The 16,215-nt window shown below is 40.1% G+C and overlaps 1 long non-coding RNA gene across 1 annotated transcript; it reads left to right on the forward strand.

Moving 5' to 3' along the window:
• The first annotated feature begins 625 nt into the window (after window positions 1-625).
• LOC148659296 (uncharacterized) lies at window positions 626-3,218 on the forward strand. Its single transcript, XR_015940407.1, has 2 exons — window positions 626-928; window positions 1,512-3,218. It is a non-coding gene; the product is annotated as an uncharacterized LOC148659296 (long non-coding RNA).
• The last annotated feature ends 12,997 nt before the right edge of the window (window positions 3,219-16,215 follow it).

Here is a 16,215-nt window from a genome sequence, read left to right on the forward strand (position 1 = left end):
GCAAAATGCAATTTATATTTATACTCTATGACCTTGTGCTCAGAGAGGGAAACTATCTAAAGACAGGCCACCAAGGCAAAAGATAGAAGCAGATTATTTTTCAGATGGAATTTGTCGGAATTCCTGTTCCTCAACAGTCTAATTACGCTTGCGATGCAAATTGAATGAGGAACATGAGGTAGTCTGCAGCTGATGGCTTCGGCTCCCCTCAAGTAGGTCAAGGCAGTCCTAACCGGGAGCATAAAAAGAGTTTGACATTGCTGCGATTGTGGAGCTCACAGGCATCGAGAGCGCTAGATCATATCATATCCTGGCACACTTGGGTGGATGCTCTGTGGTATCAAACAGTCAGGCATGGTTGGTAAAACACAATCAGCTTTTGCATGTCATTGCTGATGAAAATAGGGTCTGTAGCAGTTATCCCACATATATTTATAAACACAGAAATACATAGAATATAATATAGCATATATACTCGCACCTTGATCGTCTTTTGCTGCGTTTAACCTCACAATGAAAACCTTAGATTATATTATCTCCTGTTATTTGCTATTTCCTACAGTGCTTACCAGCTATGGTTTGCTTTTAACAAAGCTGGAACACAAAGAATGCCCTCACAGGAGCATGCCAATGTTATAGCAGGTAGATTGCACTCCCAGGCTTTGTTCCGTGAGCTGCGAGAAGTTATTACTTTATTTTCCTCCGTTGACAGAATTTGCTGCTTATGAAGCCTGCCACAGAAGAAACAACAATTCTACTTCTATGTTTATAGGCAGTGTAGAAGTTTCCCTTTGTCCTGGTTGATCACCCTGGGGCACATTGGAATATACATCCCAGGAAGCTTCCAAGACATTTGCCTGTGTCAACAGAGTATGAAATCCATTCATGAGGTTGATTGTTGTGTTCAAGAAGTAATGACAATAACCGTGTAAGTGTGATATTTCACAGAATTATACTCGAACTCTTTATACGTTCAAAAAGTGTTTTATTGGTAAGGCAAAGACTAAATATTGTTATATGAAACAGACTCAGCGCATGATAGCTAACCAGAAATACTGACTACAGCTACTGAAAATTAAACCTGGCTGAATCAAGAATGGATTTTCTGTCATGAAAACAAGACGCAAAGTCATCTGTAGTGAAATGTTCCTGGGTTTTTTTTAGTATGCGTTTGACAGGAAACATATGTGTGAATCTTTATTTCATAAACTAAAGCTGCACAATCACATGTAATACGAATAATATTTGTATTTAGCTAATATGTATTACAATCCCCATCCATGACTACTATCTGAATTTATTTGAAATATGCTAGCCCATGATTAGAACTATAGATTGTGTTTCAACCAAAAAGGCACGAGTATATGAAACATTTCTAAATCTTCACACATATGAAAGGTTTGGTCAGTTCTAACCCACTAAGGGCACATGGTTTTCACTCCATCTTATCTTTTAATTACCTAATTAAACATATAGTTTGATTAATCTGACCAATTCAGCTCTTTTTCTAGGTTCTTCTGCGGGTGTTAGAATAATGACTACATAAAAAACGTTAGATGGTGACCTAAACACCCCTCCTCTGGAACTTTTGAAACACGTTGGAGATCATCTTCGTCAAGACGAATTGTTCTGTGCACTTCTACAACACGATTGGTACTGTGGTGGGAACTGTAAACAGCTGAAATAGTGTTCCGTGATGCTGTTGTCCCTGGATGAGAGTAAAGGAGACTCACAAGTGCCAGCTCCTTGGTGGAGGAGCAGGTTAACTGGGGGAGAGAGGGAGGGCTGATGAAGATCTGGGACAACTGGATGGTTCTGCTAGAGCACAGGGCTGGGGTCTGCCTCCCACTAGGGGTCTGGAAGACTGCTGCCAAAGAGGGCTCCCTGAGACCACTGTCACTGTCTGAGAGGAGAACCCGAGTCCATCTGAGCTCTCCTCTCCCACACATTGCTTGCCACATTAAAAACTGGTGTGATGTGTCTGCTTTTTAAAAAAAAACATTCAGGCAGCTTGTATTTTTCAACAATCCCACAAACACAACAGTATTATGAGGGCATTATGAAGTGCTGTCAGATTTCACATGGAAATATACTGGAAAATAGGCATCATAGACAGTAAAATGATTTTATTCAGTTGAACCAGTAATGATGCAAACACAATAGATGAGTATAAATGATACTAAATGGATTAATATTATGCTGTTCATCTACAACATTACATATGCTCTTTCACATTCATGTTCATTTTAGTGAAAAATATTTTAGAAGATGCCCAAATTTTTTTTGTAAACCTACAAAATATTTCAGGTGGAACACACACTTCTAATGAAGTGAACTATTTTTAAAATTTAATTCATAAAGAACTCCATTGTAAATGAGGATGCACTTGAAAACCAATCGGAATTATGCACTCATTCAGGGGAAAATACTACTTCATTTGATTGATTTTTTTTCATGAGAACACCTTATTAATTAGCTATCTTATTTCCTGGTAAATACAAGGAAAGATCACTGAAGCAGCAAAAAGCTATCATTGGAAATTAGTGTTAATTTAAAACACGTTAACGCTGTGGAAACTAAAAAAAAGACATATAAAGATTTTTTATTCAGCCATAAACAATTGCATAATCGATCCATTCATAAATAATTAGGAAACACAGACACTTATTTTAAAACTATCCATGAGTAAACTGCCTATGAGGATTTGATCCCCATTATTTTGCAACCTCATTCATACTTTATGGCTGTGCATCTCTGAAGTCATAAAACAGTGAATATGCATCTGTACTCTATGTGTCGCAACAGGTTCTTTGTTCTGGCTATTTCATTCCCTTAATGTCACTGAGACCCATGCAAAAGTTCTCAGACACAAACGTTCACATGTACCGCGATATTTCATACATTAAATCATAACCAATGATGTTTGTGTGAGGGAAAAGAAGGAAGGCTGGGTGAAACTCAGGGATTAACGGTGACCCAATAGGATTCTCCACTGGTGCAGAAACAAGAGATGGGCTTGCTCAGCTCACTGTGCTACGTAACATGAAGAAAAACACAAACACAGAAGAGACATCTCTCCAGCGCATGCTTGTCAGCAGCCGGCCTGAAAGACTGATATATTTCACCAATGAAATTGTGTGAAAACTTCAACGCGCTGTATGAGTGCCGTTTGCAGTGATGTGAAATGATTAAAACAATAAAGAAGGTAACACATCCTATAGGCTTGCACTGTATTGTCTTACAAAGGGTTGGGGCCTGTCAGGAAGGAATAGGGAGTCCCAGCGATGCACTGCAGGATGTCTGCGCAAACTCTTTATTAGATAAATAATCAGACAAGGCGGCCCTCCAGGTTTGCCTACAGGGACCTTTAGTCACTGTTTCATATTGACTTGAACCATGGTAGCAATGGCCAGACCTCAGGAATCTTGGATGCCAGCCAAGCAAGTCTTGAATCCAGCCAAAATCAACACCTTATATGTTTGCTCTTTTGCACGCTAAGTATAATCTACAGGAAAAAAAATATATTATTGAGAAAACCTCTTAAGAGAGGCCTTCTAAATCCCTTGGCTGCTTTTGCTTGCAAGAGCAAAGCCAAAAAAATAAATAAATATGCGCACATATATGCTTTTCACTTAGCTCTCACACTGTAGCAGAAGTTTATTAAGTCCCACGTTGTTCGTTAAGCAGGGTCATGCTGTGTTAATGTGCATCCAGCTCCAGCCCCAGCGGTTCATTTGTGTTCTAAATTTCAAGGTTTTAAATGCTGTTGCCAGCTACATACAGTACATGGGGTTCACGTGGATATCCGCTGGCTGTGGTTAATGGGGAATCTATGAATGATCTACAAATAGCAAAAAGTTCTAGCTAAACGACAAAAATAAATGCAAATTTAAAACAAAATGCAGCCTTTTCATGTCAGTTTTATTTTCACAATGAATTGGTTAATTCTTAGCAGAAATCTAAACAGATATAGGGCTGTGAGGTCCCTGAATGTATGATTTAGATTTTGGTGAAGAGACTGGAAAGTGATGATTAAAAAACAATTCAACAAATGCATGTGAGTTACACCTGTAGATACCATGTTTCTATCAGTATTCTAACTGTATTCAATGCAACGGCTTATTACTAGATGAAAACTATAGTTAGAGGCACAGGTTGCCTCTGAGTCAATAAATTGCTCTTTTAACATTTCAGATCTTGTCTGCCTTTTAGAAAACTGAGAGGTTGATTTCAGCGGGAGTGCTCAATAAAACATGGCAGTTAACAAGGGTATGGTGTAATGTCCCTATTGAACATCCCAATGAACTCCATCCAAAATGAATGCAGATTTCATAGATTGACTGTTAAAAGCATTATGATGTGTACAATTGAAAAGTAGATACAGTCCTATGTGTGGCTTAAAAAAAAACTACAACCACAGGCAAGAGTGAATCAAAACACTGTAATAGCCACACATACTGGAAAAGCAATGTGTTGGATCATATGTATGTACATTATTGTTGTTTAACTGTATGATGTTATATGAACAAACTCCAATTTTGATATAAAAATAATTCCCCAACAAAATACATATGACAATTTTGTCAACATTATTTCTACAAACTCTTTAATTTAAATATTGTGAAAATCCTTGCAAGATACTGTGCTGAATTAATTTGTGAAGTGTGCCTCTCTTTTCACAAATATATAATGATTAATACCAGTGTCCCAGTTTACCATCTAGGAAACACATTCAGTTTGTGTGATTCTATAACAACCAGAAGTATGACCGATATATATGCTGTCATTAATTTTGTTTGAATCATTGGATATTTCTTGTGCTCTTACCTTACATTCTCCACTGTTCGCCATTGTTGCTGACATCTTCCCACACCACTTAGGCCTTCATGCTGCAGAGCATTGTGGGATATCTCAAAATGGGTGAATATCGCAGATGCCACTCGGTAGTATTTCCATATTAACCAAGTTGACTTTGATTGCACTAAGCATATTCTTGTTTAAAAAGAAAAGCACAAACTGAAAATGCAATTTCATAATTTTTTTAAGCTGAATGCAGCTGTACTCTGAATTGAATTTACTGGTGCTTGGTTTAGCATCACCTAAGTTATTGTAGTTTTGAATGAGAAGGAATGAATTAAATTGAGTCCAGATTAGTGCAAGAGATGTATAATTTTCGTAGATTTGTGCTGTGTTCTCTTTTCCCATCAAGCATTACAATAAACTGATACTAGATGCTGTATTCTACACAGGTTACCTAATTATAGGAGTACCCTGATACACAAAAAATAGTGTTTTGATGCAGCCAAAAAAAAACTTGAAATGGAGCAAACACTAACACATCACCATCTAGATGCTTGAATTTGTTTATAATGCATTTCCTGATGCCAGAAGTAACACAAAATGGAAAAAACCCTTTTATGACTCATTTACATATACAGGTCCCAGTGCATTTCAATGCGCAGTACATCTCCTAGCATTACTACTGGCATCAATATTATTATTGATCTCCAGTGAATCAGCACAGTCCACTGAATATGAACCTTTGCTATTTAATCCAGTCCTGTTCTCTAACACAGTAAAATGTTGAACTATCGCTGTCATTTGCTGTGATTAAACAGGGTTTAAAAATACTTGACATGCCTCTACTTTTTTATGTATAAGTTTGATAATTTAGGAACATGAAAAATTAATGTATGTGTAAAAAAGTGATCTCTAAAATATTACACTATTAAAATCCATTTAAATTACTTTGAGTTTTTAGTCTTTGATCAGGCGTTCTGAACTTCTTTTTCAGTCATGCTTTAAGGTTACTTTAATCAGCTCTCTTACATCAATGCTGTCAAAAAAATTAAATATTCCATCTGATCCTAATACGTTTCAATGAAACCTGCTGAGCACTCACCTAGCAGCAAAGGCTGCAGATGCAGAAAACTCTACATAGAGCTCTTCAAAAGTTGTGCTATGAAAACAACTCCATTGTCTTTATTGTTTTTCACCACACAGTCGGGTAGACAACTGCACTATACAAAGACCCTTGCAGAATATTACAAGACAGTAGTACGCAGATCCGCTCTTACTTCTAAATATTTTTACAACATATAGGTGTAAATGCACGAGTGCTGGATTTTGAACATTATTTTCTTGTGAGCTACCCAGTTAGTGACCTGATGTGCACATGTACTCAGAGGGCTGAACTAAGATCAGCTTTGCATTTTGAGGCTTACAGAAGTTCTGGTCATACTTGAATCCTGTAGAGATTTTATGTTGTGTGCCCTGTTTCCTACCTTATCGGACAGGTCTTCCTCCCAGGAACTGTTTTCCTACTTGAAAAGAAGCTCGATGTTGTAAATGAAAGATTGATGACTAGTTAAAAGATGAGAAAGCCTTTTTTTTATTTTGCAACACTTGGATACATACCTTATGCATAGCAAACATAATGCTTCCAATACGCATTGTATAGAAGACAGTTTTCTTTTTTTTTAAAAAATCCCAGCCCTTGTCCCCTGCATGCCCTTATAATCCTCTGGCATGTGTTAGTGACATCACATGGCTGCGGGCTCCGAGTCCCCGTCCCCTGCAACTGTCATTAACCACTGCGAGCAAATGAAAAATGACTGAGAGACTCACTGGCTCCCACCACTGACCTTGTGTATTATTAGAATGACCTCCCTTTGGCTTGACCAGAAAACCCTTTTGATATTATTGCTGGGAGTAAGCACGAGAAAGATAGCTTGTCTACCCGTGTGGAAGAAACGCATTGCTCAGAGGGCGCTTAAGCGGCAGTATAACCGATGTTATGTAAACCTATAGCCTGCCCATATTGCTCGCTTATAAATACTTAATTAGGAGACACAACTTGAACTTTCTTGCTCGTGAGATTCTTGACCCTCTTTAGCGACAGTGAACAATATTTTGGTTCTATGTTCTGAGTGGTCTGGCGGAAATGTTACTCCGGGCTGTCTTATTGCCGGCGATCTGGGAATTGTCACTGACAGGAATGTAGGAGTCTGCCGGGGAGGGAAGGAGTCAGTGGGCGTGGCTGCAGGAAGGTCCTGTTTAAAGGCGCAGCTCCGCATTTTGGCGACTCTCCCCGCGAGACAAGGTGGGGGCCGCGCGGCGAGTGACAACAAAGCGGAAGGCTCTCCCTGAGGCTGGGCCTGCTGTATTGTAACGAATACGCCCCTGCGCAGAACAGGGATCTTGGCCGCCCGGGCGCAGGGAGGTCTTCTTTAGCTCAGCCAGCAAGACCCCTGTCGGAGACCCGGGTTCGAGCCCAGGCGGTGTAGGAGGAGCGGGGGCGGGGGTTTTGAGGTCACGAACCCGAATTCGCTACAGTATTAAGCCCACTGTGTCTGCCAGCTTCTCTTGCCCGTGCAGTCTAAATTAGTGCATCATGACAAAGCCGAATGGCCACCGAGTGTAACCCGAGTACCGTACACGCGGGATTGAAAGTGATTTATTGTTCATTGTGGTTGGTTCCGCATCTTTCCCGTCTACATTCAATGCTGTAGGTGCTTAGGGCTCAGGCCTTCTGATTCACGCCTGCGCACTGCACACTCGCACCTCTGTCCATTCCCCTCCACCGCCTCCAGGGTTCCCCATTCCGTCATGTGGCCCCGGGTCTCCTGCGGCGCGACTGGCGGTTCCCGGATCCCATCTGCCAGCAGCACTCCTGCACCCTGCCTCCGCCCCTTCGCCACGCGTGACTCGGCCGCTGGCGCCCTCTCTCACGGGTTACAGCAACTCGTCCGACCTCGCCCTGGCCCTGGGATCCACTCCTCAGGAAACAGAAGAACGATGACCGCACCTTACGCATCAATTACCCAGACGTTAGGAAGAGACACTCATGTTTCTGATTTCTATGAACAATATCAACTTATTTTTGTCTCCCTGTACCCTAGGATATTGTCTTTCATAATCTTTGCATTTGTATTGGTAAACTACAAATAAAACATTTCACATTGAATGATCTTGGGAATGCAACACTTTTCGTTACAATAAAAATTAAACACAATTGCAATTTACAATTGTTTCATATGGGTTTGTAGTTCAGTGATTCTACGCGTTTATGGCTTCATCGTTTTTACGTTAAACAGGCTTATGTAGGTTACTTCCCTCAAAGGAGGTAGCTAAAGTTACTTTGCTAATCTGCCACCTTTAACGTTTACACGTTTTGTAAATTATTACAGGGAAACATCCAGCATCCCTCTGCAGCAGCCATTCCTAAGAAAACAGGGGAATGTTTAAAGACAGTGCCCGGTATTCCTAGTCTCCGAGTTAGCGCAACCCTAGAAATGACCGCACCTCGCCTACTCCAGACATTACAGTCATAGTTACAAAGGCCAAGGGCACAGGAAATACAAACACGTGACAGAAGACAGGTGGGTTAAAATTAAAGTGGAGCACGCTTTCTGTTTTGGAAGAAAATGCGTGTTACTGTTGCAGAGAGCGCGGGTTGAACAGGAGAAGGAAACGGATAGGCTCGTGTTCATCTTTACAATGGTGCATGTGAACAGTTACACGGTCATTGTCCTGACTGTTTTGAAAGACAGATAAGCCCGAGGGAGGATAAATTCAGTCTTCGTTGTGTAGTAAAGGACTTTGCATAGACCCGATAATTTTGGACAATTAGGTGTATATAAAGTGAAAACACCTAAATATTACTCTGGAAGTTACACCGCGTTCTTCGGATGAAATAAATCAATCCCCATTATTAAGGCGGTTATCACACCTACATGAAAACCTCCCGGAGAGAAAAGCGGTTGCTTTTTCTCGGGCTCACAGGCTGAATACCTGCCCCTGCGGTGGTAACCGGTTACTAACACGTACGGCGATACAATACAAATAGTTGCAAAAAGTTTATTGGGTTTCTAGCGTCTAGTCTGTTCTGATTCTTTAATAACGTATTTGCAGTACACCCCATTAAGGCCTCTAGCTTCAAGTAAATTGACTCTGTTCGGCTTTTCTGTTTCGTGAAGACGGAAGAGTTAAGTAAAACATTTTGTTTTTTAGCTGTCCATCTTAGATTTGTCTTTTGTCCTTACTTTTCCCTTACTTTGGCCATATATCTATCCAATGATTTTTTTTTTAAGTGCATCTTTGGAGTTAATTTCCCGTGCTAGAGGTGACAAAAGTATTTTGCGCTGATTTTAAAATGAGTTTGAACACTGCAAGGGACGGGGCCTCAGTACTCTTTCTCCCGTGGAAGCAATAAAAGAGATTTTATTACCGCTCTCTATTACCGCTGTATCAGTTAAAAGTGTTTCTTTGCCATCTGCTCAGGTGACTGCTGGCAGCCGACCACCTGTCTGGGCAGACGCTGCCGTGACGTCACACTGGAAGCCGCCGGCACATCCAGGACTATCTGCACAGGCATTTCTGAAAAAATACGACTCTGGCAACTGTCCATAACATATGAGCACTTCACAGTTTTTAGATTTATGGCCATTTATTTCCATCACCACAAAGCGTGCTTGCAATTCCGCCACGCCGCCATGTCTTTCGCATGTTTTCAGCGCAGCCAGGTGAATGAATAGTGTCGATGTCAAAAGGCTCAAAACGTTTTTCCTTACGTGTTTTCACTTACGTGTTAGTCCCAAGAACGGAGCGCTTGTTATTCAGTAAATTGGGTAGTATTCGATGGCTAAGTAGGGGTAATGGGCTTCATTCTGTTAAAAAAATAGCTAGGGAAGAAGGGCACCTTTGGATTAAAAAACCGAGGACTCGGTTTTCGTTTGATAGTGTTTTTTTCTCCACTCTAGCTTAAGGTACTCTTTCCTCAAAACTACCGACTTTCCCTTTTATAGAGCTCCGTTAGAGTTTCACTCCTTGCACTTTGGGTCAGCTTGCCAAAATACCTACTTTATAGTACTTAAATGGTCATATTGAGGGCCCTTGTTTTTCCGTGGGTTTATGTTGAAATCATATTCTCTGATTTAGGTTCTTCTTAGACTTTAAAATTAGTTCTACCACTCACAGAGTATTAAAAAATAAACTTTTTCTGAGCTTGCCTGGTTTAAACTGGCTAATACTCATAAAAGTATCCAAGGAAATCATGTGAGTGTTCAGTCATTCCGGTCTGTTATAGGTCAACAGAGACTGAGAAAGAGTTGCAGTTGTAAATTGAGTTCAATGCCAGATGGGATGCATTTTCTCACCGATGTATCTTGTTAAAGTTGTAACAGAGTGAGTGTAGTCAGTCACCATTCTTGTGTGGAGAACGTTCTGTTGCTTAATTTCAATTATTTGTTATTATTGTTTTTGTATTCGAGAAAGTAATAGGTGTAAATAAAATTACCAAACAGAAACAATAAAAATAAAGTTTCACATAATGTATGTCGGACAGACCCAAAGGAGTTAAGTGGTAAACACCAGCGGAAGCTCACAGCCACGACGATGACTTCCTTTCAGAAGTATCAAGGAGACATCACATCCATCTTCGTGAAGAGTCAGCCCCGCCCAGTGACAGCATCTTCAACAGGCTTGCCCGGAGAGAACTGGTACAGCTCTCTACATCTCTGCAGGAGAGGAGCACGGCAGCCCTCGGGCGATAAGGCAGCCTGAAGGAGCAACAAGCCGGTGGATTTGTAGTTATAACACCAAGTACAACAACAATAAAAATAACAATAACAATAATAATGCATTTAAAAAACAACCACATGCAACCAGTTTGGCACCGAAGCTGTGCCTTTAATGGTTAAAATAAACGTCTAGAGAGAAAGAGAGAGAGAGACAGAAGGAGTCGGAAAGGTTGTCCCGTTTCTTCTTCTTCTGTCAGTTGGAAATAGATCTGATGCCCTCTGGACTTTAACTCCTGACAAAAAGGGCTTTTTATTACAGGTTATGACAAGCTGCCGAGAGACACGAGGTGCACGGGAAAGAAACGGCAGGTGGAATCGAAATGCTCTAGATGTTTTGAAGACAGACCAAAGAGGACTGGAGATTACTGCAAATGATAGGTGTAAGAAGGGGATTCCTTGATATCATCGGTAATCTCAGTCAGAGGTTTGCAGCAGTGCGACTGGGGGGTAAAAACAGAATAGTATCACAGGTTTGAGGAGCTGGTGCTTCTCCGAGCTCGATACCTGCTCCCCCCAAACTCTGCGTTTCATTATCAGGGAACCCGCGCGCTCACCAGCGCATAGGTATGTTTTAATGCACACTCATTGCAAACGGGCACACGTTTAAGGCACCGAAGTCAAGAGGTTATATAAAAGGTCTTTCACCCCAGCCATTTTTGTTGGTTTAATTCAAGAGGGAGCAGGGTGTCTGAGAGAGGCAATTAATCCACCATTTACGGCTATTTAAAGTACCAATTAGCGGTTTAGTTTTAGCCCCTCGAACGCCCTTTGACACCAGGATACACTTTTTTTTTCTTTCAGAAAAAAAAGTGGCCCAGTGACCGTGGCTACGCAGTTTTAAGTTACGTAACTACAATAATAATTTATCTGGTAATATATGAACATAGGTGCATGTGTTTGCAACACATGGAACTCAATGCTGTGTGAAATATTAGTTGTAATAATGCTGTATAACATTTGTAATAAAAATAAAAATAATATAATTATTGTAACTATATAATATTGACAATCGTATTACGAAATACGATGTACAGTAAAGCTTCTGCAATGAAGACCTGCTTTTATAATTTGACTTTACCATCTATATGTGCACTAGATTTCTATTAATGAACACTGATAAGTATATTTAAACGAAAGCATTTCCGTGTCGTTTTGAGTTTGTCGGTATGAATGCACTGCTCGCAAACCCAGCCCAGTATCGTAGCCGCCCTTATCGGCCGTGTCGCTGGCAAGACGAGCTGTCAGCGCGAGCGGGTTGGCGGGTCTTTCTCGGCGGGACAGGCAATTAGGCAGGTCACGAGCTGCCAGGCTCGCGGGCCAGGTGAGCCTCACCTGGCGGGACCAGCGCTGGACGTGCGGCGCGTCAGTGGGGTGGGACAGGGGATTCTGCAAGGCAGTATGTTCCCTGATACACTGGGCAGGTTTACAATTATTTCAAAATAATGACACGTATTTTGTATTTAAGAACACCGCTTGATTGATTTTTAACTATCCCTAATTTTAAGCCACGCTGTTTGAAAAATAGTCATTAAACAGGCATTTCATAGACTTTAAAAAAATAAATATAGAAATGGAAGAATAATGGTTTGCGTTGCTATAAAACGCAAAATCACCAACAGGTCTTCTTAAAACATACGACAGGTCTGTTTTTGTTGTTCAGGAGGGCAAAACGATCTATCACATGACAGGCTGGACGTTTTTCCACCTCTTTTCCTTCCTGTTTCGTTTCTTTCATCATCACCAATTTGTCCTTTAATAAACCTTTGTCTTGTGTGTATCTGCTCCCAGTTAATTAAAATTTGAAGGGGTCACTGTACTGACTTCAGGCTGCTTGCCACAGAGTGCAGTTCTCTCCCCAGCAGTTTCCACATTAGCAAACTTCACAGGTGTAATACTGAGCCCAACAGCTGTTCGGGGACCCTTAAACCATCTGATGGAACAAGAAAGTTGCGCGGAGGCTTCCTTCTGGCTGCCAGTCTTTCAGCTGCCCGGCTCCTCTCTACTTTTCCTACACTATTGTTTTGTAAATTGTTCTATTGTTCTGCGACAGTTCTTTTTTTTCCCCTCCAACGTAAAACGCACATTGGCGGTGGCGGTGAGTTAGTTTATGAAGTAATCGTCGGCATGAAAAAAAATGGAGCATCTTGCTAAGAACTGTCGTCTGAGCCATTTGAAGTCATAGGTTCTCTTGGCCACCGAGAAGAGTCGTCCCACACACAGTACGAATGTGTTTGCTCGTGTTTACTTGAATTTGATGCAATGTCTTTAAACACAAAATGAATCTCACCCTCTAATATTATATGTTCTCATCAAGAGACAGACTTACGGTCTAATTTATCTTTTTAAAATCACATTATGTTGGCTGAAATAAAATTCTCCTAACCAATCCTTATGTTAAAAACACCCATACGTATTTTTACGAACTACAATGCTTATAGTTATATTGCTGCCTTTTCTGTTGATCTTACATTTTTTTTCGATTAAGTAGAGGAATTTTAATGTGTTGAATTCTGTGTCCTGGTGCAAAAACCGATAATAATAATAATAATAATAATAATAATAATAATAATAATAATAATAATAATAATAATAATAATAATAACTTAAAATCGAACAGAAAATATATACATAACAAAGTAAACTGTAGAATTTTGAATATTAAAATAATAATAATATCAATAACCGGTTAAGAAAACTGTGGACGACTGTAGCAGTTTAGATTAAAGTATCATTTAAAATACATTTACACATTTCCTATTATAAATGGAAAACCTTTAAAGGGCTAGAAAATAATACGCGTGTTTTTGATAACAAATGCTTTCGAAAGTAACATAAAAGTGTTCTAAATTACGCTCAAATCTAGCAAACAATGCCTCATTTAATGTATCGCATCTGGAAAATATCAAACCCCACAACACAGATATGATAGTGAACAGAAAACGACACTGTAGTAATACACACTAAGTATCGTATTTTTTTTAACTGGTTTAATGTTCGTCTTTCGTATAATTCGTGTTATTTCTTGTGTTACTTAAAATACAGTGAATTCTTCGGGGACAAAGAAAAAAACACACCGAATAGTGATGGATGAGAGAGAAGTATTAATTTCTACGTGGTTTTCAATGTTTGTATGCGCGGGGCGGAAGAATGACAGTTTCTCTACTGAATCAAGACCTGCATTTACAGGCGGCCTGCTCTCTGAAATTCGCTGACCTCCTGGTTGGCGACCATGATCAAGTTTATAGCGTCTTCCGCTCAGAACCTTCCGTCATCCTTAGCTAGACTTGACAGAGTGGAAGAAATATGACATGTGCATTATTAAAGAGGAGTCATTTGACTTTTCGTCCCGCGCCTTTTCTCTAAGCACCATCGTTTCCTGGGGAGATATCTGGGCAGAGAGGGCTTGCAAGAGAGAAAAACGATATTCTCAGCAAAGGCTGCGAGCAGAGGAAGAAAATAATACAGCAATTTCTCAAGCTAGAGATTAATCAATACGATATAAATGATAGTAAAAGCTGATACGTGAATCCAGAGTTCTGATTATTATTATGGCACTAACAGTAAGTCTTTTGCCGTGATCAAACCTCCGCCTATGTATAGTGCTTAGATTGGGTTTCAAATGCACTTAATGCATACAAGCACATGCATCTTGTGTAATAAACACTTCTGCGCTTCAAATAAAGGTACTTATAGTAATAATGCAACAGCTAATGATATGTTTTAATATATAAATGAAGTTTGATTCATTGCTTCAATTTTATTTCCTCCTCCTAAGATTCAGCAAGTGTCAAGTTCTCGGATTTAACCCGCAGCTCGCTAGTCTCACCACTGTTCTGCCCCATGTCGGCTACAGTGCATATGAATTATCTCCCAGCTGATAAACTACAATGCACCATTCTTATGATTTTAAGTCGTTTCTTTCTGAATAAGCTGGTGGGCTCAGCTAAGACAGAGATGGTTAAAAGGCTCTAAGCTCCCATGGAGTTGGAATTATTGTGTAATGCTGCCAAACTGAAGATAGTAATTGAATCATCCCCCAATTCTGCTTGATAGAGCAGTCAGAAATGGCTTGGATGACAGGAGAGCTATGAAGGTAGTGATGGATACTATTGTCCAAATTTGACCCTCTATTAACACCGCTTTTCAGCATCTGGATTCTGTCACCAATTCCCACTTTGGAGGCAGAAGGGGCGACTCTCATTTTCTGAACATACCGAGACCCTCTATTCTGAGTGCAACCCTATCTCAACTAAATGGGCGGAGAAGACGACCTGATCCTTGCTCTCTTTATCTCACTTTGCCTTATTAGCTCCCTCACAACCCCATTGTTTTGCAGGTGCCTGCAATTTGCTTCTTATCTTTCGCCGTTTGCTGCAGACCACTCTCCCTTATTTACCATTAATACTGTCGACCAAAAAAAAAATGTTATTAATATTAATTAAAAATAAAACAAAACAAAATCGTTTCTCCTTCTCTCCCAAACCCCACCAAATAAATAACGGACTCATCTTTTAATTGGAGTTGAAGGCAATGAAAAAAAAAAATAGGGAACTCAAAAGAAAGATGACCTACTGGGTGACAGGCACAGGTTGGAGGGTGACATTTTATTGTGTGTTTCCCGGTGAAAAGGAAGAAAGGAAAAAGGACCAGTCAATTTAATGCAAGGACCAAGAGTGCAAGAGTGTTGCTAAGAGACAGGGATGCTGCAGAACTTCTATCAGAACCTCAGCTCTGACCTTATGCAAATGGAGCCTTCCAACTCTTTTGTGAAAAAGGCAGAGAATTCCACCCCCTGTGTCACCAATACCTGGCATAGAGCCTTTTATTCAGAATGTTCTTTAAAAAAAAAAAATAGACCCGGACGAAGAGGAAGATGAAAACGAAGAAGATGAGAGGAGCCACGCTCACAGCGTAGAGGAGAGCACAACACTTTTCAGGCTTGTGAAGAGAGGCGAAACAGACGATGGCACATGCAGTGGAGAAAGCAAGAAATCAGCCTCTCTGCCATCCAAATGTCAGCCATCCATACCTCCACTGATCGACACAGACGTACTAAAAGCAATCCCCCACCCAGCCCTCTCCACATTAAATTCCTAAATTGCTTCTCTTCAAAAGCCCTAAAAGCTCTATTAAGGCACATTAATGTAACCAAGCAATCAAGTCTTTGCGGAGCTAAGGGAGGCAATGCAATAATTTGTGGCATCTTTTTAGATCATATCAGGATCGAGAAGGGAGAAAATTCAAACTATTTACTCCTTTAATTACCCTTAACAAACTCAAGCACAGTTTCCACTAGATACTTGGAATGCATTTTGTAAAGGACAGAAGCATTTGAATTCATTACAGCCTACCCAGACATAGCAGGCTTGTCATTACCTAAGCTATAAAACACAGTCATTCTTTTTTCTATATATTAATGAAGACTGCAGGAGATATGGAAGCTGGCATAACATAAAATGCACAGACAAGATGCATTATTAAACTATGCACCTTTCTTTTCAAATAAAATACATATATTGTGTGGTTTAGACTTTGAATAGTCCAGTTTTCATTTTTTAGAGAAACAACATACATTATTTTTTTAGATGCATGAATGTTAGTAAATGCTATGAATAAAAAGCATTTACGATCTATG

Source organism: Lepisosteus platostomus, chromosome 7 (assembly GCF_059453375.1).
Source record: "Lepisosteus platostomus isolate fLepPlt1 chromosome 7, fLepPlt1.hap1, whole genome shotgun sequence".
Lineage (NCBI taxonomy): Eukaryota > Metazoa > Chordata > Actinopteri > Semionotiformes > Lepisosteidae > Lepisosteus > Lepisosteus platostomus.